Source organism: Macrotis lagotis, chromosome 4 (assembly GCF_037893015.1).
Source record: "Macrotis lagotis isolate mMagLag1 chromosome 4, bilby.v1.9.chrom.fasta, whole genome shotgun sequence".
NCBI lineage: Eukaryota > Metazoa > Chordata > Mammalia > Peramelemorphia > Peramelidae > Macrotis > Macrotis lagotis.
Window position 1 is genome coordinate 135799014 of NC_133661.1, and position 13766 is coordinate 135812779.

Sequence of the window (13766 nt, forward strand, 5' to 3'; positions counted from 1 at the left end):
ATTTTGTTGAATGATTTTCTAAAATATAGGGAATTATAGAACTTTACAGTCATCAACTCAATTATAGTCTATTCTTGATGAAGCCATAGATGCTTTTAGTAATCATTGCTTTCTTTTATTAAATATTCAGAAGTAATTGTTTTAATAGTTCAAGAAATGAAGTAAAGCTAAATGTTCAATAGAGTGAAAACCCCATTCTTTCCTTTAAAAATCAAAATAATACTTGTTCTTTTTAGACCTGTTGTATATTTTCCATTCCTTATAACCTTTAAAAGGTTCAGCAATCCCATGTCAATTCTGAAAGCACCTAAGTTCAGCTGGGTCTGGTGATTTGAGTACATCAAGGACAGATAGGTGTTTTCCTCTCATCCTCCTTCTTGTCTTGGGTTTCAACTCCCCACTCATTAGTTTTATTCTGTCTTTTCCAGACAAAGATCATTCCCTTTGGCAAGAAAAATAGAAGTAGGAAAAGCATTGAGAAACTATCCATTTACTTCATGTCAATTATCATCCTTTCTACTAAATGCATTATGTGCAATGCCTTTGATCCAATCTTTTAACCACTTTAGGTTAAAGCAAACATTTTTTGTGTTGTTTTAGATGTCCTTGCTAACTTCAACTAATTATAAGCTTTAATGTTTCTGATTCAATTCTTACCAGACCATGTCATGTTTTTGTATTCATTCTCCATTACCTATCTTTGTTTCTCTCATCCAGAAATGTTTTTTTAAGCTTTTTATTGGTCAATTCCCTCTGTGTATATGTGTGTGTATGTATGTTGTCCATATGTGTAATGAAGGCATGTTTGTTAGTAAGTATGCATATAAATACACATACACATACCTACCTGTGTGTGAATATATAAACACATTTCACGTCTACAGGCATGGTTGCATGGGTTCTGTACAATGAATGTTGCTCTTAATCTTTTCCAGTCACTAATGGATTGAAAGAGGGTTATGTGCTTTCTTTCAATCATTTTCACTTAATGTTTTCAACAGTGTTGTTGGACATCTTCAATAAGGATGAAAATGGCAATAAGGTTAGCTACCTCACTGACGGTAAATTATTTAACTTGAAAAAACTACAGGACAATACTAAAGTGGAGGGAGAGTTGGTGTACAATTTTTTTGTGCACAGATAATTGTACATTCAATGCAACTTCTGAGGCTGAGATGCAAGAGTATGGATGAATGCTCTGCCACTTTCCTAATTTTTGTCTGACAACTAACATCAAGAAAACAAAGGTTCTCTATCAGCTAGGACTTCATAATTAGAAAATGGAGAGATTTTCAATGTTGTGGATAAGTTCACTTACCTTGGCAATATAATTTCTAGGGATGCCCATATAGATGATGAGGTTGATGGAGACACTTCCAAATCTAGCTCAATGCAAGACTGAAAGAAAGTGAGGGAAAAAAGTATTAATTTGCTTACCCAATTAAAGTCCACAGAGTTATTATACAGACCTCATTTTTGTGAAACTTGGACAGTATACCAGCATTATAAAACAAGTCACTCTAATTTGAATTGTCTTAGGAACCTTCTGAAGATCACATGTCAAGATAAGGTACCAGACATTGAAGTTCTCTCTTGACTTGAACTGACAAGCATTCAAACTCTTCTGCAGAACAATTCCAATAGGCTGGTCACATTGTTAAATTGCCAAATTGTATGTTTGCATAAAAAACTATTTTTTTGAAGAACATACACAAGGCAAGTGCTCATATGGAGATCAAAAGAATTGATACAGGAACACATTTAATGTTTCTCTGAAGAAGTTTGGAATGAATTGTGAGACAAGGGAGACAGTAACATAGGAATAGTCAGCATAGCATTCCCACCTCAAAGATTTTGTACTTTATGAGTAAAGAATTATAGCAACTCAAAAGAACTATGAGATATGCAAATTTAGAGACATCTCCACTTCAAATTTTCATATGGATTATTTGTATCCAACTTGTGGTAGAGTCTTCTGAACTTGTATTAGTCTGATTAACCACAGTCAAATTCCCTAACAGTCAAATTCCCTATACCTTGACCTTGGCATAGTGATGTTATTTTGATCCTCTTTAAGCATGAATCATAATAATATGTGTATGTATGTGTGAATATATGTGTATGTGTGTATGTATATGTATGTGTGTGTTTCCAAAAAGCAGGAAAAGGAAGAGCTGTCTAAAGAAACTGAAATGTGTGTGAATGTATGCAACAACTCCTCCTTTTCCTGCTTATTAAATTTTACTTTGTGACTTCAGAGTTTACTTAGAATTTCGTATCCAATTCAGCATAAATTTTGTGCATAAAATTTTAGTCCAATTCTCTCTCTGAATCATTTGAAATATTACTAAAAATCTATTACCTGCCACAGAATACTAGTTTTCCAAATCTCTACCATAAACTCTGAGATCCAATGGTTACTTCCCCCAAGTTTCCCACCATTTTCATGCCAGCACTCAGATCTCAAATTATTAGTGAGTAAACAAGAATGAAAACATTTATATCATTCCCACTGCTCACACTAAAAAAGGTTCTTGCACATATATACAACTCAGTATTCAAAGGCAGTCACCTGTGCTATAAGTCTTGTCATTACCACTCTTAGAAAAACATTCCTGAAGAAGTTTTTGATCCCTTACCAAAATAATTCCTTTTGTGATTATTTAGGCATTAGGAGTAGAATTTAAATCCATATATTAGGGAAACATTTCTTGTACTATTGTCTATAGTCTTGTTATTGATACTATATTTTTCTAAGTAGTTTTAAGGAGTCATTTGGGGAAAATTTAGTTCTGTGTTTGTATATATTCTATTACCCTTTCACCATAGATCAGGTAAACAATAAAGCAAGGCTAAGTTAGATGAATACATAAGGGCAAATAGGTTACCATATGCTTAGATGCTTCTGTCAAGTATGAATAATAATCATACCTGACTGACCTATTTGTTCAAATCAGTGAAAATTTTCAAAAAGCCTCAAGAACAATGCAAAAGTTAAGGCAAGAGAGGAAAAGAATATATAAATGGGAATATCTGCTAGATTTGGATTCAAAAGAACTCAGTTTGAATACCAGCATAGTCACCTATTTGACTTTAGGCAAGTCACTTAACCTTTGAAGTTCTCAGTTTCTTGATCTGTAAAATGAGGGATTTAGACTGGTGACCTTCTGAGTTTCCTTCCAGAGCTACATCTGTGTTCCTGTACTGTTATTAGAATTACGTCTTTGCCTCATGTCAATGTCTCTAACAATCTATTTTTCTAAGTGTTCTTAACTTATCCAGTTGAAATTCTTTTATAAAATTACCTATCTCATTATTATTGACTTCAATAGACTTTGCTGCATCAACTGAAGACTTCAAAAAGAAAATATCACCAATATTTCCATTTTGGGTTAGTTACCTTTTGAAGGTCAACATAGACCCTAATGATTAAAATAGAGAAGAAAGACTTGAGAAAGAAAATGTTCTCCATCTTTCTATGTCAAAGTTCTCAACTTGGGATCCATTAACTTTTAGAAAAATATTTTAATAACTGAATTCAATAAAATTAGTTTCCTCTGTAAACCTATGTATTCCATTTTATACATTAAAAATATTATTCTGAAATGTAATCCATAGTTTTTGAGAGACTATAAAGGGTGTACATAGGCCCTTAGTTTCTGATATTTACAATATAACTTTGTAAAGATAAACCTCATTTTCTCCATTTTTACTCATTGTTTATTTAGCCTCATGATGCCAGAAAGTTTTACTTCCCTTCTCTGATTCAAATTTTCAAGAGGGACTTGAGTTAAATTTTTTCTGAGCAGAAAAGACACATGGTTTGAGCACTCTCAATGTGGAAGAATGTCTCAGGGTTATAGAACCACTCCTTTCCATCAAACAATATTTCTACTAATCAAGAGATAAATTTAAGGATAGGGGCAAGATAGGAAACTCTCTAAAACAGGTAGGTGATTCAGCGGATGGAGTGCAGGGCCTGAAGTCAGGAACAGTCATCTCTGTGAGTTCAAATCTGTCCTCGGATATTTACTAGCTATGTGACCCCGGGCAAGTCATTTAACCATATTTGCCTTGGTTTCTCATCTATAAAATGAGTTGAAGAAGGAAATGGAAAATGACTATTGTCTTTGTCAAGAAAACCTCAAATGGTATCACAGAGAGTTGGATACATAATTGAACAGCAATGACAAATATGCGTTGTATTTAGTATGTTTCCATACCTAGAGTTTCTTGTACTAATGAAGTCATAGATCTTGGCCAAAATAAATGACCAAGAAAGACCATATCCTTCACAAAAATATGCTCAATTTTCACATGTAGATCAAAATAAAATATATTTTACATTAAAAAGCGATGGGTGCAAGAGAACACTATCTAACTTATAGGGTACATCAAATAAGTATTTGTTAAAGAGACTATGTCAATAGCTTAGGCACACACAGTGCTTCTCAGGTGTTCTGACATCCCTGAAAATATTCTTTGCAACAAATTGACTCAGACATCAGAACAAACTGGAATTTTTTTCAATCGTGACTTAACTCAATGTGTCCTACAGTGAAATGATGATGATGATGATGATGATGATGATGATAAATACAATACAATACAATAGTGTACATTTATATAGTGCTTACGATGAGCCTAGAACTGTTATTTTATCTCATTTGATCCTCACAACACCCATGGAGTTATTGTTATTTTAGAGATGAGGCAAAGAGAGGTTAAGTGACTTTCCCAGAATCACGTAATAAGTAACTCTCAGAGACTGGATTTAAACTAAGATCTTTCTGACTCTATCACTGTACCATCCAATAGTATGATGGTTACTAAGATATTACTCTAGGAGCTTTTTTGTTTGTTTGTTTGTTTTTTTTTTTTTTTTTGCTCTTCTAAGAACTAGTTGTTTCCCATGTTGTGGTTATGTGCTCATAAAGGTGATCTCTCAGGCTAACTTGTATCATAGCATTCCTTTGTGGGGGGAAGTAGGAAGAGAAAGGGTGGACTAATAAGAGATGACCATCTTTAGTTTCTCTAACTCCTAAACTCCTAAGACTGCACTTCAGTAATGGAAAATGTACTCTATAGCAAGTTACAAATAAATATCAATGATCCATATTAAGGGAAGCTATAGCAAAGCTCTGGAGAGGGGATAGGTACAGCTGTACATAAGGTCAGAAGAAATGCCTAGAAGCCAAAATAGAGGCAAGTGAATAGAATTAAGTTAGGAATCTGGGGCTGGTATATATTTACATATCAAATGTCACTGACTGACTAAGTCAAATTCAGGGGAATAAATTAGGATCAAAGATAAGGACAAGCATGAGGCCTGGAAAAAAGATATATGACTAGAATTTGGAGTACATAAATACTAAAGGATAGAACAAGTAGAACAAGGCTTACTTCAGCATACCCTTCAAGGGTAATAGTCTGGAACCAGTAGAGTCTCTGAAACTGAAATGAAAACCTATGTAAAACAGGACAGGCTTTGATGACTAAAACAACTCTTCTCTCTTTGGTTTTAGGATTCTCTTTACAATAGAGCCACTCTCAGATCAACTCTTCTAATCACAGGAGGTAACAGGCATCACCACTTGGCATCAGTTTGGACAAAATCAAGCCCTGTTAGGAAGATCAAAACCTGACACTGTTCTATTACCAGAAGCATCTCTTTTGCTATTTATAGCTAGTAAACATTTAAAAATCCCAACCTCTCTAATCTTGGCCAACAGAGAAAAGAGCAAGGACCAGTGAACTCCCTTGATACATCATGGTTAAGTCTTTAAATGAGAATGACTGAGGAATACTCCAAAGGCTAGAATTAATCATTAGAAGAAAATTCATTTGTGGTTAAGACTATATCTAGTCTCATGGTGAGATTAAGCAGGACAGAGACTCTGTACTCTGGTGCTGGCTATGGCTCCATGGGAAATGACCAGCAGCTGGGAAAAAGACACAGAGTAGCAAATCCTCAGGGATTCAAAATGGGATCAATGAAATTCCTCTGAACTGTACTTTTTAAAAACTCTCATGAGAAAAATGGATGGGCAGATGGTAATTTAAAGTTTAGACTGAGAAAGAAAAAAGTCTAGGAAAGAAAAATTCTGTTTGCTCTTAATTTATCCTAGTAAATTCTTTAATAAAAATGCTGCTTATAATCTATTAAAGTAAAACTATAGAAAAAAATGAATATTCAACATGAGAGGACTATGTTGAGATACCAAACATGCAAGTTCCTTAGACACTAGTTACTTGATCAGAAGTTTAAAAGTTCAAAAGAATAACTATAGGAAATCTAATTCCAATAATGATATGAGAGGTAAACATAAAAACATCTTTTTTCTAGACAATAATGCAGAAAAGAACAAAACTTTGCAATTTATTATTATTCCTTTTTTATATACAGTCATATAAAGAGTAGATACATTTATAAGATAGTATCACCTCAAAGATGATGTCAATATGAGTCTGCATGGAGGTCAGAAAAGATTTCCATTTTCCCATCATAAACAGATGCACAAAATCTATCTCAAGGATGAGCTCATGGAAAGAATGAAAATTTTAAAGGCATTTCTAAATTTTCTTCCTGCATATAGCATTTTTTCAAAGTGACCAATCAAATACCACCTAGACTAAAAATAAAAATGTATAGTCATTTAGTTTCTTTGATTTCTTATCATTGACCTTGGCACTTACAAATGACCCTATTGATGTTGTCCATGCCAGTGATCCATGCCACTAATCCATCATACAGTATGTAAGTGTGACTGAGAACCAATGCAAGACTAACAGAACAGTAGAATTAAAAAGCCTACCATCATTGGATTAGCAGCTTTATAAGCACAATTTGGAGAGCTTATCATGGGGCATAGCTTTGTTTCTATACTTCATGGATCTTACATAGCCTTTTTACAAAGTCACTTTATTCCCAGCTGATGCATTTCAAATTGGACTGTTGTTTCTTTAACTCAAGTTACATTTATGAGCACATATCAATTTTATCCCCCTAATCTGACTAATCCTGGTCAGATTAGTCACAATGGTACACATGGTTGTGTACATAGAGAAGTTCTCATGGCCAATCTGAATGTTTAATGTTTTGGGAGCAAAAGGGTTTTTCTTCCCTCCTTTGCATTCAGATATTTTTTACCACATAGATATGATAAATGTAACTTAATTGGAAGATAATTATCATAAAAAGAATATAGAAAACAAGAAACACTATCGTTGGCTATATGATGATCTTGTGGTATATACATTTCTTTGCTTAAAGCTGATTTTGTCAGCATTCATATAATATCCTGTAGTGCTTATTATGGACAAGATACTGTGCTAAGTAGATACAAAATATAGACAGTCCTTGCCCTCAAGAAGTTTGTGATTTTATAAGGGGTGATAACATATGAAGATAACATACAAATCAATAAAATATAAAAATGATAAAGGTAAATTACCTGGCAAAATTTTCAGTATATTCTTAAGGTCACATAATCATTAATTGTTTCTGCCAGCCTAAATATCACAGTTAAGGGTCATCAGTTTCACTTTATATATATATATACACAAAATAAGCATGATATGGAATGGAGCCTATAATCCCTGCATCCCTCATCCTTTGCCTCAAAGTTCTTGTGATTCTTCTCAAATATACAAATGTGCCTTTGCATTCATAAATACATGCTGATTCGAAATCCTAAAGCTTTTCCAACTGCATTTGGATTAAATGGTAAAGTTTTCTCCTTTGCAGCATAACATAGTGGAAAGAAAACGGGATTAACTGTCAGAAGACTAGGCTGAAACTTAGACAAATGACTTAATCCCTCTGGGATCCAGTTTCCTCAGCTGTAAAATGAAATGGTTGCAATACATAATCTCTTAGGTCTCTTCTAGCCCACAATTCTAATTCTTTCAATTTTGTGAGTATAAATTAATGGGTGGGACTGTACACAGGGTCAATACAAAGCAAAATCTTGAAATGTTTCTTCAGTCATCTTTCACTTTATATTCTTTACTGCCTTTTAGCTTCACTGGCTTCTTAGGTTTCTGATAACATGAGCTTCAGCTCACTCCTATTCCCTTGTCCAGAGCTTTTCACTGAAGTACATTTACTGAGAAGTCCCTTATCTTCCAGACCTATCACTTCTACATTCTATTTCTTTAGGATGTAACTAACTAGCTAGCCTGGTAAACTAATTGCAGCTGAAATATATATGATTGAGGTAAAAATAACTGCGCTACCCTACACAACTAAGCATTTACAATTTAGTAAAAGGCTTTAGTGTTTTTGACCAAAGGAGTAAGGGTTGTGAAGGGGGACCCCATGGTGCTTTAGGCATCAAAGTGCTACCTTTTAGAGAGCACAGGAGTTGAGAATTATGGTAAGACTTGAGTTTGAATCCTGTCTCAGCCACTTATCAGATATGTGAGACTGGCAAGTTCCTTGACAATTCAGTGCCTCAGGTTTCTCCTCTGAAAAATGGAGATAATAAATGTACTCATATCCTACAGTTGTTGTAGAAAGTGAGATAACATACACAAAGCACTTTACAGACCTTAAAGACAATATGAATACCATTTTTAAAAATTATTATTATGATCTTTTTGAAGCTTTTCCCTCCTTTCCCAAACAAACTGTAATTCCATTTTCTATCAATTCTCAGTACTGAATTCCTTCTGCTATTACCTTTCCTATGAATATGAATAGCTAACCAACTGCTTTGTATGAAGGACAGAATAAAGGATTTCACCCTTACCCTCTTGCTTTCTTTCTCTGTTCTCTGTCTCTCATCTTCCTGAAAATCTCAATTATTATAACCCAGAAGATATATTTTTCAGCCTTGACTTAGTCTTCCTCTTTTAGTTGGTTTTTGAACTAGTTGATGTTATTAGTTCTGGTCTTTTCAGTAAAGATGACCTTAATTACATTCTGCACTAGTCCAGTACATGGGCCCAATGATGCTGCCTTGTCCATTCCTGAGCTCAATGGCAGTTAGTTTCTTCCCATTTTAATACCTTTTTTCTATCTCAAGACAGACTCCCATCAAATTCCATTTGTCTTCGGATTCTTGTCATAATTAAGATGATAGACCTGTCCATCAGGTCCACATTTCCCTATCTGCATTTACTAATTCATCCACAAAGCCTCTCACTTTACCCAAGGGAATTGATTTTCTAGAATATGTTTGAACAGTAGAAAAAACCCCATAATTTGATATATAATAAATGATAAGAATTCCCCTCTCCATTCAGTAAGATCAGGGTCATGGTCATTGCTAGCATAGTAGCAGTTAGGTGGCATAGTAGATAGCTCATTGAACTTGGAATCAGGAAGACTCATATTCCTGAGTTCACTTCCTAGTTGTGTGGTCCTGGGCAAGCCTTGGTTGCTTTATTTTCTTATCTGTAAAATGAGTTGGAGAAAGAATGAAATCAGTATCTCTGCCAAGACAATCTGAACTATGGTCACAAAGAATTGGAAATAATTGGACAACAACATGCTAATCCAAATAAGGTTTTAGGTCCTATGGTATGATCAATATTCCACAGGGGAAAAAAAAGTAACTTTGGCATCAAGAAGATGTGGGTCTCTGAAAAGACTTGCATGAACTGACCCTGAGTGAAGTGAGTAGCACTAGGCAAACATCATACACATTAACAACAACATTGTAAGATGATCGACTATGATGGAATTAGTAGTTTATTGATCAGTAACAATTCTAAAAGACTTATGATGGGAAAAGCCATAAACATTCAAATAAAAAAAACTGTGGGATCTGAACACAGCCCAAAGCATACTATTTCACTTTCTTAAAACTTGTTTTATGTTTTTTTCTTTCTCTTGTTTTCTTTCCTCTTTCATTCTGATTTTTCTTTCCCAATATAAGTAATATGGAAATATGTTAAACATGATTGTACATGTATTACTCACTGTCATGGGGAGAGGGAAGAGAGAGAGATAGAAATATGTGGAATTCAAAAGCTTGCAAGGAGAAGAATATTGAAAATTATCTTTGCATGTAAGAAGATTTGGGTCCAATACCCACCTTTGACACTAGTTACATGTTCATGGGTGAGTCATCTATCCTCTCGGTGTCCCAGACAAATCACTAAATTTAAGTTACAGGTGAGTAGCCTGTAATCTGCCAGACATTTTAAATACTAATAAAACTGAAAATATCTCCTCATCTTATACTTTGGATGATAACTTAAATAAGGGCTCCTGAATTAGCTGAATTCCAACCTTTACTTGTGTGATCCACAAACTTACTACTACATTTTTGGTTCTCTCTCTATGACTAACAATTATTCCAAGTGAGAAAGGAGGCTATAGTTGACTTTTAAAACCTTCTCTGTCATCAGTCATCTATTAAAAACTGAAATTCTAAGGGACCCATCACAGCCCCATTAACCCTCACATTTTGTCATCATAGCATCTATAATCCTATTTTTAAGGCAATCATTTTCATAGAACACAAAGAGATCTACTTAGAAATATGCATGAATATTTTTTAAAAACCATTGAATTGGCTAGATTATTTTTAATACCACAAATTTAGTGAACTGTAGAACATGCTGAAGTTCATAATTTTCATCCACAATCAAGATATTTTGGTGGTTGTGTACATACTCATGTAAAATGAAAATTCTTCCATCAATGTTATAATTTTCTTTTTTTTTTCTACTTTAGAATATCTGAGGTAATGCTAAGGACTGATTCCAGCATGTCAGAGCAAAGAAAGAAAAAACTCTCAAGTGGAATTGGCAACAAATTATTGTTGAAGATGAGAGATGAAGAAGTAAAACAGGGAACCATCTGACCTAACTCCAAAACATTGTTTTCCTACTTTACAGTTGTCACTGCATTACTATAATTTTGCTAGATTCACTAGGAGAATCTGTTTACTAAAAGCCAGCTCTTCTCCCAGGCTCTTAATACTCTCTCTCTGCAAGTAATTTTCTAAAGAAATCCAAAGAAGTCAAAAGCACATGAATGCCCATTTCTTAATTGTGTAAGACGCCACATTTAAAAGTTGTTCATTTCACATAAATTTTTTCTTTGTAATGAACTTTTAGAATATCTGTTAATGAATATAATCTTTTGGGTATAGATGTTTTGACAGTTCAATTTAATTCTTTTCTTTAAAAGGGAAAATGTCCCCAAAGGATCATAATCCCATGTCTACAGATTAATTCCTATAGGAAAATTGTTTAAAAATCTTCCAAATGGAATTTTCTTCAATCTTCCCTCCCCAACACTCTTGCATTTAACCTTAATGATTTTCAGATTTCTAAACTCGGCTGCCACAATACTAAGCAAATAACTTCAGGTCAAGGGTCAGGAGAAGAGGTCTATTTGGTGAAAGGTTGAATAACTTGAAAGAAAAGAGTCATAGAGTAAGAAAAAAGGTTTAACAGGTTTGGGACCTCTCTAGTGCTGGCAAACATACAATTTGTTTTTAGCTTGGTGATCACCATGGAGGTGTTAACTTTTTAGTTGCTGGGGATTTTGATTTTATTAGGTTTTTCCTTTTTTATTTAGGGAAAATATTACCTCAGTGCCAAAATTATATTTCAGATTTTATGAATTAACCTGCCTAAGGGGGAAGATTAAGCTAAATTTATATCCTATGTATTTGATCAGATTTCCCATGTGACCATCCATCTTCTTCATTCAGAAGCTGAAGGAAACCCACTTACAATCAAGCTCAAGGGATACAGAAAAAATAAAATCTATCAAGTTTCCATTTTGCAGAAGACATCACAAAAAAAGGATAAAAACCCACATGCACAAAAATATTCATAGCAGCTCTTTTAGTAGTGGCAAAGATTTGGAATTTGAGGGGATTCCCATCAATTGGGGAATAACTGAACAAATTGTGGCACTTGAATGTGATAGAACAATATTGTTCTATAAGAAATCAACAGGAATTGGATTTCAGAGAAGCCTATAAAGATTTGCATGAACTGATGTTGAATGAAATGAGTAGAATTAGAACATTATACACATTAACAGCAACATTGGATGATGATCATTTCTGCATTACAATAATCAAAGACAATAGTGAAAGAATTGTGATGAAGTAAACCATCCATATCTAGAGAAGGAACTATGGCTTTTAAATACAAACCAAAACTTACTATCTTTGATTTTTAAAAGTTGTTTTACATATTATATTATTTTTTCTTTCTAATTTTTTTCTTCCATTTAGATTTGATTCTCATTTCACAACATGGTTAATGTGGATTTATGTTTACTATGGATATAAATGTAGAATCGATATTAGATCACTTTATTTCAGAAGGAGGGGAGGAAGAAAAGAGAGAGAAAAATGTAAAACTCAAAACTGCAAAAAAAGTCTGTTGAAAACTACTATTGCATGTAGTTTGAAAAGTAAATAAATATTTCTTAAAAAAGTAGACTTTAAATGCGAAAGGAGAAACAAAGATATAAGGTACTTACTATTTACCTATTTCTAAGAAACTATATGGCATAGTGGATAAAGATTGGGCTTTGCTGTCATGAAGATTTGAGTTCATTTACTTCCCTTGACATGTAATACCAAAATGACCAAGGACAAGTCCTCAATGAAAAAGGCAACTCTCTATTTGCATTAGTCACTGACAAAAAAGATATTCACTACTCTGAGTTCCTTATATAAATGAAATATAGACATAGAAATAGGTTATTTTATCTATATGTATAAGGCAAATCTTATGTATGTGACACAAATATTACATTTACAATATAAAGAGCCATTTAGGCATCACACTGGATAGATTGATAATGGACTTGGAGAAGGAAACACCTCAGTTCAAGTCCAGCCTAGATACGTACAAACTGGGAACCCTGGGCAAGTCACTTAACTTGTAAAATATAAAAAAAAGTGAAATGAAGATAATAATAAATATCATAGGTTTACTGTGAATATCAAATAAGATATTTCAAAATGCTTACCAAACTACCTGTTACACAGCAGTTGCTGTAGAATGCTCATTTCTCATTTTCTATGACTAAATAAAATATTTGATCATTGAATAGAAAAGAATAAATTGTGAATAGAATATGGAATTGTCAACAGGAACAGCATCTAATAGGTAGAGAATTTTGGCTTATAAAGCATTTTACAATAGTGTTCTGAAATAGATAGTATAAGTTTTATTGCTTACAATTTACTGTGAGGAAACTGAGGCTAAAAGAATTGAATTAACTCACCTAATTGTTTCCAGTGGTTTCAATTTAAATAAAATCCACTTTAATTCAACAAGCATTTACTAAATGCAAGGCAATATATTAGGCATTATGAGGGGGGAAATAAGACCATTTCTGCCCTCATACATTTTATCGTTTAGTAATAAAGTATAATATAATTCTAATACAAAGAAGAATTTTGGAATTTCGGATCTGAAAAGGGTCTTACATCTGATACAAGTAAGATAAGGAAAAAGAGAAATCAAGTATAGAGAAGTCAAGTGACTCGTTCAAAATGAAATTTCTAATATGTTGCAAAGTTGAGAATCAAATCCAGGTTTTCTAATTCAAAATTCACTACTCTTTCACAGAATCAAGCATCTCTGATTTGTAAAGGATCATAAATACCATCAAATATAACCCAAACCTGCACTAGAAACCCCTGACAACATATTCCAAAAAAAATATTCCTTTATGAATTCAATTTAATAAGGGGAAACCCAAACATTGTTCTCTATGCTATACCCCTACCTCCTCAGACTTTCTCTACCATACCTTAGAAACAGCTTTACCAGGG